Source organism: Ruditapes philippinarum, unplaced genomic scaffold (genome assembly GCF_026571515.1).
Source record: "Ruditapes philippinarum isolate M1 unplaced genomic scaffold, ASM2657151v2 ctg2293_1_1_1_1, whole genome shotgun sequence".
Lineage (NCBI taxonomy): Eukaryota > Metazoa > Mollusca > Bivalvia > Venerida > Veneridae > Ruditapes > Ruditapes philippinarum.
Window position 1 is genome coordinate 87,796 of NW_026862370.1, and position 12,761 is coordinate 100,556.

The 12,761-nt window shown below is 31.5% G+C and overlaps 1 pseudogene; it reads right to left on the reverse strand.

Moving 5' to 3' along the window:
• Positions 1-372: 372 nt before the first annotated feature.
• Positions 373-12,085, reverse strand: LOC132718906 (sodium/myo-inositol cotransporter-like; annotated as a pseudogene).
• Positions 12,086-12,761: the final 676 nt, after the last annotated feature.

The window sequence follows — 12,761 nt, forward strand, 5'->3', positions numbered from 1 at the left end:
AATTTAAAAGTATGCCATTATAAATTTACAGTAGGATTTTTTCTAGAGGTTTTACCCAAAATGAAAAATCTTGTAATATATTTCTAAAAAGTAATAACATTGAAAATAATATATTAACAATAACTTCTTACAATCTTTTATTTTAAGTTGGAAAAACGACCGGCGCTAACCCCTACTTTATAAATAGTAAAAACTAAACAAGTTCTAACATTTAAATTTTGAAAACCATCCAGTTAACCCTACTTAGCATATTTTTCCCCTGAGGTTGCGGTAAAAATAACTGGATGACAAAGCTGTCACACCAGTCAACAGTTATTAAATAAACGAGAAAAATACCAATTAATAAAATTCTTCAAAATGGCGGAAACGTTGTCAATCTTTAACGACAGCCTCCACTATGTAGTAGACAAATGCCAAGATCATCCGTATTACACCAGTCAGAAAAGCCAACATCAACGCCCAGAATGCTCCCTGTAAAATTAGAACAAACTATACTTTACAGTCTTTTACAACATCAACGCCCAGAATGCTCCCTTTAAAATTTAGAAAAACTATACTTTACAGTCTTTAACAACATCAACGCCCAGAATGCTCCCTGTAAAATTTAGAACAAACTATACTTTACAGTTTTTTACAACATCAACGCCCAAAATGCTCCCTGTAAAATTTAGAACAAACTATACTTTACAGTCTTTTACAACATCAACGCCCAGAATGCTCCCTGTAAAATTTAGAACATACTATACTTTACAGCCTGTTTCATAGATTGATCCCCATAAACTCATGGTCTATTAATAAAAAGCCAACATCAACGCCCAGAATGTTCCCTGTAAAATTTAGAACATACTATACTTTACAGTCTGTTTCATAGATTGATACCCATAAACTCATGGTCAATTAATAAAAGGCAAAATAATGGATTTAAAATGACATTTAGACACATTGTTCCAGTTGTCCCGGACATAAACACAAAAATTGAATGTTTGAAAATTCCACAAGCTTTAAAGGCCAAATGTACCTCAGCAATGCTATCATTTCAATTTGTCAAAAACTTTCTATTTTTGGTATCTCGTTACAGTTTTCAAAAAATACTCATTTGGCACATAGATGAACTATGTTTTACTTCTTTTGCCCTGTTGACATTGGGGTAAAATCATAGTGTATAAGCATTTTGGATGGAAGTTAAAATGCTACTTTTTTACATTTTGCCACGCTTCATGACACATAACTGCACATTCAGCGCAACTTTCTTCTTAAATCCATTATTTAAACATAAACTAAACATATCGTTGGCTTAATACTACAAACCCGTATGTCATTTTTTGTCATTTTTAGAAAATCACATTTGAAAGTTTGAACTGTAATAATTTTTTAATGATAAACCGTATAAAGATATAATTTTCAGTGAATTTAGGAATCTGTGTGTTATACATATATACCAAATTTTATTTCTGTGCATACAATTTTAAAGCTAAAATCTCAAATAATTAATTTCAATTTTTCATATAAATAAGAAAAACACATACATATTCTGAATTCTAAAAACCCCATTCGGGAGATACTGGGTTGTTGGCAAAACATTCAGGTCATTTCTACACCATTAAAGCGACATACGGGGTTTTAAGTGAAACATTTGAAGCAAAATTGACTAAGTGTAATAATTTTCGGCTAGAAACATAGCAACAATTCAAGTAGAAAATATCATTAACTTCTCCTACTGTTTAAAATATTACACGTCTGTTTGAAAATCAATGCTAATATCAAATGATATTTACATCAATTTTTCAAAAGTATGCACTTGTTATGTTACATGTTAATCAACCGTGGGTATCCTGCGATGCGTTTCTGTCACATACCTATGTAGCTATAATGTTTCAATTTTTGATTTAGAGTGTACATCAAGTAGATGCTTCTCGTGCTTTAGAAAAGAGTGTTGAATCTGAAACAATTTGTCCTGATAGCATCTAGATTTAAACAAAGTGGTATTTTGTCTTCCATTCAAGAATATCTTAATTATAACTTCATGGATGATCAAAATGCAAATGGGAAAAAGGGTTCAGCTATAGCCAATGAGTACCCTTTCAAAAAGTGTAAAAGACTGAAAATAAGAAGCTTTCGGGAAACAAACAAATTATAGTACTCATCGAGGCTGTCCGAAATGATAATCATCGGAATAAATCTTGTATTTTCATATTTATCTATTCAAGACATTTACTATATAATTCATAATGATGTTAGATCAATAAAAACTAAATCATCAATATATGTATATTACAGTCAGGTAATATACTATAATTATCTTTAAATAAATCACTAAAGGTTTTTCAAATATTTGGTTGTGATAAATTAGGCAGCCATTACAGATGTGTCATGTATCACGTGGTACAAAATCAGAATGTTTGATTGGACGAGAAGTTACTGGAGTCTAGAATTAAAGTTTGATGTAAATAGCGAGTTACGGGTTTGTGGAATTGGAAATAAAGATGTTTATGTTAGTTCTACAACTTCATAAGTATGTTTACTGTGAAGAGCTCACTGAGACGAAAAAAATGACATAAACATCTCAATTTTGCCAAAAATAGAGTTACGGGGTTGTAGAATTAACCCAACGATATGTTTGACATTTCTAAAGAGTTGAAAAATGAACGTGCCTTTAATATAAAGAAATTTGATTAAAATTAACATTTTCATAATGGTCAAATCATGAGTGAAGTATAGTGATGCTTATAAGTAATACAGTCAATTAAATAAGCATATAACCTGTTCATTAACCATCGGAAACTAGTAACTCGCCAGCAGAAAATATGGCTGCAAAAAGGTGGAGCCATAATTTGTAATTTCTTGTATATAAATGAAAACTTGACCCCTTGTGTCTCCTTCAGCACTTGTACCCACGCTATTGGACACGCCCACCATGAATGAGTATGAAAATCTGAAATAAAAATGAAGTCTGTAAAACCTTATCTATATTCCATAAAACAAAAACGTGCCATATGGTCTTGATTGGAAAAAGGAGGTTTTTATTATTATTTTTAACAAATATCAATCCAGAAAGCATAGGGTACACACACCGGGCACGGAAAAAATCACACGTGACGCGGAACGTATTTCAAAAAATGGAAAAATAGGAATCCCTAAAAGAAGTGCAACACGGCAAAATTGAAAATGTTGCAGGTTCGGTTTGATTGAGCCTGTCCATGGACGGTACTGTCAAGTGCGAAGTACAGTGCGGGCCCTTAGCAACGGCTTAAGCAGAATTCAACATTAAAACATGAAAATCATGAAATTATGAATTTAGAAACAGTCGCAGATTTTGTTCATCACATTTCTTTCCTTAAAATACTTCCCCGACAAGGATAGTTTTATATAATGATAAAATGTAGGAGTAGTTGTTATTTAAATCATACCTGCCTACAAGCATTTGTTCTCTTTGAGAACAGTTCTTTCTAATTTTTAGTATAAACATCAACAGTGAACAGGGTACTGGCGCTGTTAAAGATCGAGTCAAGGTCACTCATAAGAGCCGCTATCATCACCGCCATCATAAGACCACGTAAACCTGAATATAAGATCACGTAAACCTGAATATAAGACCACGTAAACCTGAATATAAGATCGAATAAATCTGAATATAAGATCAGGTAAACCTGAATATAAGATCACGTAAACCTGAATATATTACCAGTAAACTTAAATAAACATGTTCGTTTACACAACAAACTGTGTTTATCGTTATTTTTACATTCAGCACATATCGAAATAAAATTGAGAAATAATGTGGCAAAAGGTCTTAAGGAAATTAATTTGCTACCTTTATGTCAAAAATTGTTACCATGAAGCAAAAAGATGTGTCAAACAATAACAATAATAGTAATATATACAATTTTTAAGTTTATTTTAAACGAAAATATAACTATTTTTGCAAATTAAACGGATATATTTTACTGTAAAGATGTAATTAAAACGATTTGGTATTTTAGAGCAAAATAATCTATGACCTTTTTGTCATTTAAAAAATTGCACAACAAAATAATAAGTTTCAATTAGTTTTCAGTAGTTCAATAAGTAAATATTTTTTCTTTGGGTTATTCAAAAATTTTGCCAAATTTGTAACCACACCGAAAAACATATAAAAATTTAAACGAAAAAAAAATTTTGGCAAATAATCAGTGGGCATTTAAAAAATAACGGAAAAGGAAAAGGGAAAAAAAAACTAAAATAAACGCTTACGAAGTAAAATTTCATTCTAAAGTCTGAAACCACATCTTGTTTCTGTAAACCCACCTTCTGGCATGATACCGAGGACAACTCTCGGATAAGTTTACTGCTACATCCAGCTCCTTTGACAAAACTAGTTACATATTTGGGTGGGTCAAACACATGCAACTTTGTCTGTAATAACAAAAAGAATAAAAAGAATTATTAATAACAACAAGTTGGCCAGCTAAGTCGGGTTTTTTTCATATATTTCTTAGGTTAACCTTTCAAAATTTTCAAAAAAGGATAAGCAGTGATCCATTTCACAACAACAAACGAATTGAACCTAAAACCTTTAAATTTTATTTCTGAGTTTTCTTTGAAATTTATTGAAGAAAGTCAATGAAAGTACTTATGAATAGGAATATCATTAAGTCCTATCTCATTTAAAATATTTAATGCTACTCATTCGAATAAACTCCTAATAAACAGTACGCAATTAAAATCAGCTCATAATTAACGCTACATGCAAGAAATAACCTAGTAGAATGGACTTTAGTCAGTATCAGTGAAATATCACGTATAAAGTATGTAAAAGGCACAGTATAAAATGTTGACCGTGTAAAGCCGAAGGCCTTTTTGTGCACATGGGGTGACTATTCAGATAATGAGTTCTTAATGATCTTGCGTCCTTGAGTATTGCTAACATATTCTGCCGCAGAATTATGCTTATTCATATTTCAGAGAGGGAAAGTTACAACAAACTAAAAAAGCAACATATATGATTTGCATGTGTTGTATGATTTAATATTGTTCAAGCTCTAACTTGCATCCTGCCCAACCCAATCTGCATGGCCCCCGATGGTATTTTAACGTTTAAAGGTAACATTTTATTACCAGCGTAGAGAACTCTGCTGATCATCCCCGCATCACCATCATAAATAATGGTAAAACTTTTTATAAAGCCGGCCATCAGTGTGGCTCTCCTTGAGCATGAGACAAACCTTGGCGCTAGGAGGCGCTGTACAATCACCTGACAAAAAAATACATAAAAATTAATGATGTAAAAAGTAGAGATCAACCGCTTTACAGAAATGTATTGATGGTTTAAACAAAGTTATATGTTTGTTACCACCTCCCTATATAGCAGGATGAAGAAGGTCCTTGCCAGGAGATGGGATTGAATTTATTTCAAACCTTGGACAATTGTAATGTGTTGTAAAGACAACATTGTTTTACCAGTTCCCCTGTACCCCTTCAAAGAAAATGTAAGAGAAAGTTCTTTTTTGCTCATAATCTTGATGTTTGAATCCTACATTACAAATGGATTTTCCAAGCACCATTTCCGGACAGTGCTTTTTTCTAAATTGTAAAAGAAACGGAACATAATTATGCTGATTTGTCAAACGAACTAGAAATCTGCACAATTTATTTTTATTTTACAGATTATTTGTAATGAATGTCAAATTTGCGGAATAAACTTAATTGAATGATAGGTGGTAATTATAGACTTATACTAATACTAGTATTACGAGATTGTCCAAGAAATAAAGCTTTTCCGTTAGAATACCTGATCGGCCACCATACCAAATAGACCCCGGGGTTTTCCTAACAAAACCCTAACCACGGCATTAGTCATGTCTGCTCACTAAACATCCGGGAAACGAAATTCCCGGGCCTCCGTACACGTGGTTTTGGCATTCTATACACATCTTGGGTTAGTTGCATTCGGGTATTTCGGGCAAAGGCCTCATAACCACCGAATCTTTGAGAACCCTTAAATTTCAAGATATTGATGAATAATTATGTTTAAATGTAATTGTTATTTTTTTAAACACTTCATTTTTTTTCTTGGCATCTATTAATTTTAAATAACTTATTTATGTTAAATAAATCATGTTAGTGTTTTTTCATGGAAATCTTTGTGCACGAAAATTTTGTGTTACAAAATGTAAAATAAAAAAAAATTTTAGATATTTTTTTAATTTGATTTACATTGATCAGTACATGTATAATATAATTGTTTATACGAATTAACAATTGCCAGCATGGGTTATTAAAATTGACAAAACATCAAAAACAAAGTTTGCTGTAACTATATAACATCTATATAATGTACAAATATTCCCAGTCACCCCGCTCCCAAAAACAACTGCAACAAAAACAACAACAACTAAAACCAAACAAAACAAGAAACAATTAAAAAAAATAAAACACCCAAAAACATATACATGTAGAAAAAAAAATACATAATATAAAATATTGATATACAATAGATACGTACTCATTGCCATCAACGTAAGTCCGCCACCAACCATCAGTATGGCCTGCATGGTGTCTGTATAAATAACGGCAGTCAAACCACCTGTAACACGTTAATACGAAAATATCGTTGTGATAAATTATACAATTTGTTTTAGTAAAATTGATACAGAATCATTCTTTTTATAAATAAATTTATCTATTCTTCAAATATCAGAGTACTACAAGATGAAAAAGTTAACATGCGCATGTCAAATTAATTAATATCATAATGGTATGTTTTGAACAATAAGATGGTGTACGATAAATACTTTAATTAGAGAACAGGGACGATAGTTCGGTTTGGTTTAAATGCTAAATCAGTCTAATAAAAAATTCATATTATAAGTAGGCAGATCACTTTTCCAATTATTCTGAATTATATATGGCAGATTTTATAATCGTTAGTCATTAGGGAAGTAATCGTTCATCATATGGTTAGCCTGTATATTACTTGGTAGATTTATTGTATACGTGGCCTCATAATGAATATCTATAGCAAAGCTAAAACGATATCGTAACACACGGACTGCCAGTGCGGAAAATAACGGAAAAGGGATAGCGAAAAGCCCATACATTTACCGGAAGTCTTGGCGAATACAAACAGCACATGGTCGAAAAAATACAAATAAATAAACATGTTAGGAACGTACCTGTCATGGTCATAATTCCTGTAACAGTGACTAGGATAAATATACATAAATATAAATCCCATTTTAGTGACTGCTGTATGAACAATGCCCCAGTGAAAAGATCGCCCTGAAATATGAAAAATGCCAGGTATAATTATATTACTATAATTCTTTTACTGTGTAGGTATGAATGAATTTAAATTACACTGAACAGCAGTGACAATCATACAAAAGTGACAATTCCAGCCAAAGAAGTCTAAATTAAATAGGTAAAGAGTTTATAGTGCAATTAATAATCGCTACATCAACTTCCACCCATGTTACGTACCCCTTTGCCGTGCTGCCCCCACTCCCCTTTACCAGTTTCCCTGCCCACGGGAATATTACTTTTGATATATTACCATATAAAGTAAAAGTATGGCGAGATATAGCTGGTTTTATTTGCTTAAAACGTCTGATTTAACAAAAACTGCAAGTTAATCTGAGTGATGACAATCTAAACACTATCTCACCGACTTCATTAGCTCAATCAATTTTTAATAATTTCCTTCTCAAATTTTATGAATAAACGTTTGTAAAAAAAACAAATTCAATCGTTTGACGTTTATTAAAGTAATTCACCATGTTTACCAATGACGGAGAACAACTAGTCCCTGTTTGACACAAAATCAACAAGACATATTTAATGTCTTACGCCTCGTATTATAAAGGTACACATCCTGTGTACATTTCTTACAGAATTTCCCGGAAAATGCCACTCAACAAATGTCAAATAAATTCAAAATTATAAATATATACTTTTACAGGTGTGAAAATGGGCTTAATTGCATTCAAATTTTTACTTACAGAACCAAATTGGTGAAATGTATAGAATTAAAGACAGTAATGCAAAGTAAACCCGCAGTCTTTCACCACCAAACCGCTTTGTGAGGTATTCAGGCATCGTGTACGTCTGAAATTCAGATTATAATTAACTTTTTTGTCTAATTAACGAATTTGACAATAATAATATATAAGTCGCGTCACGACAAAACAAACATAGTGTGCTTGCGACCAGCATGGATCCAGACTAGCCTGCGCCAACCAACCCTATTATAAGTAGAGAAACTCATAGCAAACAGCATGGATCCTGATCAGACTGCGCGGATGCACAGGCTGGTCTGGATCCATGCTGGTCGTAAACCCATTATGTTGGTTTTGTCGTGACGGGGCTCAATTATAACTCATGAAATATCTGCAAAACGAACTCTCATTATTATCGGCCAGTGATGATATATTTTTATAATGATGAACTATTTACATATTACATCTGTCAATTTGGTCCGACCAAACATGTTAATGAGGTGCTATGTTTACATTACATGAATTATGTTGCCATGGAGAGACAGCGTATGCTAAAATAGTCAAGATAAAATCAGATTTTTCATTATCATGATTAAATCTAGGTTTAAATGATGGAAGTTGATGTCAACGGCGATGGCACACTTGAGAAAAGTTAAAACCATTAAAATATTCAAACATTGAAATATAAAACCTATGTAAATATATCAAACATAATGTTCTACTTTTTCTCTTTTCAAAGTAAAATAATTTCAAGATAATATCAACATAATTTTTTTTTTCAGATTGAATAACTTTCTCGACAAAGCTTATAATCGAATTCAAGTTTTCGTCGGCACCAAACAAAACTACAAATTTAAAAGAAACTTACCCCACATGCGATGTACACGGGGATAAATATCCAGCCGAGTAACTGTAAGAGTAGGATTGCCTGAAATTAAATAACACGTTTCATTTAAATAACATGTCATTACATTACAATTGTTATCATATTTGATAATCATTTGAATTCTGGCATCATTATAACATGGCGCAAATTAGACGCATTACCTTCTTTCAATAAAATATACTGTTAACAAAATTCTGCTTAAGCTAAATACAGGTCGAACCCGAGATACCTTCGATTGAAAGGTAAAATAAACTATTGTAATGGAATTATAAGCTAAAATAAATTGGAATTTTTCATTTATTATGTACAATAGTGCATTAAAATAAGTGTTATATGCCTATGTCCTTATATTTTGTACGTGCCCTCCTTGTTCAATAATATACTTCAGAATTAGGTGTTATTATCACAAAGATGTTAATTTGCAAGACTTCATGGTTGTTAATTGATCAGTTATGTCATCAGCAAACATATACACTTTACTGCTAGTCGCTCCCTATTTCGGCGGTTTGGTATTCCAGGGATTTCTATTTGATAATATATTCTATACATAAGTATCAATTTCTCTCAAACATTGTACTGATTACTTACATTAAATTTCCATGCTCCAACACCAATACCCTGTGCAGCACCCGAACCGGAAAGACCTATAAAATGTTCAGTTCCGATGTTACTGACAAACAGTGAAGCACCAATCTGAAATAAGCCAAAAACTAATATAATAAATACATCAGAGGTTCATTATCCTGTCAATATTTAAGTATGCTTATGTGTCTAAACCATGGTTTACTTGAGATATATATCATAATATGTGTCGTAAGCATGGTTTACTTGTTACATGTATCATAATATATGCCTATGCATGGTTTACTTGTGATATATATCATATATGTTCAAACCATGGTCTTCTTGTACTATTTATTATATGTGTGTCAAAAGCATGGTTAAATTGTTATATGTAACATAATATATGTCATATGCATGGTTTACTTGTGCTATCTTTATCATAATATGTAGCCAAAGCATGGTTTACTTGTGATATCTATATCATAATATGAATCCTAATCATGGTTTACTTGTGATACATATCATAATATAGTCCTGAGTTTATTGTTTACTTGTGATATATATCATAATATGTGTCCTGAGTATAGTATACTTGTGAGATATATCATAATATGTGTCATACAAAAGACGTCTAAAACATTAGATATTAAACATTTAACAAATATAAATAGTTATAATAACAAAACCCATTATGGCAATAAACACTCGTAAATGTTTCAGGTTTGACGTATTCACGTGTTTCATACTTCAGATGTAAATTTTTAAGAAAACAAAACTTTAAAAAGCATTTCACTCTAATTTTTTTTTACCTACACAGTCCTATTTTTAAATAATTTTTTAAAATTTTATTTTATTAATTAAATTTGAATATATATCAACATCAAAGAAAATACTTTCAGGGAAAAAAACAATTTTTTCTTCCCGCGAGAAAAAAACCCAAAAACTTTCTTCTATTAAAAACCCCGCACATTCCCGAAATTAAAAAATGTTATAATAAAAATGAAAACTTTTACATTGTTTTGAAATGCAGTTTTCCTTTTTGTTTTGGGTTTTTTTTGTTAAAATTTTTTTTTTTGAAAGACTGTCGTGAAAATTTACCGAAGGGTTGGGTATAGAAAAAAAAGGGGGGGAATAAAATTTTTATGGAAAAGGGCATTTTTTTTAAAAAAAAATGAATAAAAAGGTTTCTTCGTGGAGAGCCTCTCTACGTTTTTCACAATACCCAAATGGACTATTGGCAAACGGAACTAAAAGAACAAATAATGTAACATGCGGAAAGCTGTGTGGGAATGCGTGTCGTCTGCAATATCAGTCATTATTATAATTACAATATTAAACCTAAACATGGGAAACGCACAATTATCAAAATATTCAACCTTGAATTGAAAAGCAACGAAAACGCGCCCCAACCCGTATCCTCTACTTTCTAATTATCTCAACGTTCATAATGGTCGCTTTATTTACTTCACCCGAAGCTCAACTTTATCTCCTTTCACTTATGTAAATTAAAATATCATTTCTTTATTCAAATCACGTTCAACATAAACCTTGTAATATTTATATTTATGTAAGTATGACAAACTACTGTCTCCATGCAGTTTTTGCACTTTATATGCAGACATGTTATTTTTTCTTTCCCCTTGTTATGCACTTTAATTTGTTTCAATTAATGTCATTTAATAAGGAAATACTACAAACAAAATTAAACAGACGGCAATTCCTAATCGGGAAGGCAAAAATAAATTTGATCGGAAACCCCTTAAAACTAGATTATACTTATTAAAAATGGCACTATATAGAAAGTATTTTTTGTATTACACGAAAAGAACCACAACTTTGCATTAACCACACTAAACCACACATTATTTTTCTTTTAATATTCAAACTGTTTCTTTCTTTTATAAGAAAGTTTTACCATGAAACATGTAAAATTGTTACAATTTTATTTTTTTACAACTTACCACAACACCTATGGCAATGATGATAACAAAGTATCCGGCCACCACGCCCAGATACGTAAAATCAGGGTATTTCTATTTGAAAGACCTTGGCAAAATATAAATTCAAATATTAATACATTGGACTCGAATCAAATTTCTACTTTCTTTCCTTTAAATTAAAAAAAAATATATCCGCATTATAAACATTTACAAATGTATGAATTTAAGTGCATTTTAAATGGTTTTGTGCGTTCTTTCGACAATTGCATGCGCTTTTATAATACATGTAATTTGTAACGGTTTTCGAATGTATGACTTGTATATTTAATGAAATTGAGTAAATTTGTTTTTACGTGTCTGTGTATAAGTAATAGAAAGAGCATATCTGATTTTGTATAAGGGGCGTGTTTTGGTGTTTTTTTCTCCTTTGTATCATAGGCAAAAATGAAAACACTTTCCTTGTAGTCACAATATGAAACCCAAGAAAAAAAAAGTAATCAGTCTACGAACATCTGTATATGACTTTTCTATCGTTATCTCTTTCCCTTTCGTCACAATAAGTAAACCACAGAAAAAATGTTGCCAATCAACGAACGTGCTTTATTTGTATCATAGTTTGGGGACCTTTCTGTTGTGGAGTGCAGGTATTAGTTACCCGCACTCCATTTTCCACACTGTCTGTCGGGATATTTAATAGAAATCTGATTAGTACACGGGGACATAGCTCCCGAGTATTATTCAGATTGACGAGAGTGTTCTGATATTCTTTTTTCTTTTGTATCATAGGCAAAAATAAAAAGACGGCCAAAAAAATAACCCCCTGAAAAACCCACCCTTTAAGTTCGCCCCGCGTCAATTTTTTTTTTTTGTTTTTTTGTTTTTTTTATTTTTTTTTAAATTTTTTGGGTGTCAACCCAAACAAATATGGGAGCCCAAATTTTAACTTGAGCTTTACTTGGGAAAAGCCAATGTCCCCTTTTTTGGGGGGTTTATTCCCTTTTTTGTACACACTAAAGCCCAAAAAAATTTAAGGGGAAACAAAAAGGGGTAAAATTGTCAATTGAAGGGGGGCCCTTAAATTTTTTAAAAAAAAGTTCCCGAAAGGCAATTTTTAATATTGTTTTATTCTTTATATATATATAGATATTCATGCTTATAGTAAGCTCCATGAGTATTTACATCTGTGTTAAACAACATATTTAGCGTCGAAATAATAAGAGTTACAAACCCTAATTTAGAATAATATGGTTTTCTTCAGGCCGTTTACATATAACTACACCGTGGCCGAGGGGTTTGCACGCTGGCATAGTAGTCGAGAGGTCTGGAGTTCAAATCCCAGTTAAGGTCAACTCATTCTTTTTTAAATTTTTTAAGTCAAATAAACATTGAATTGAATAT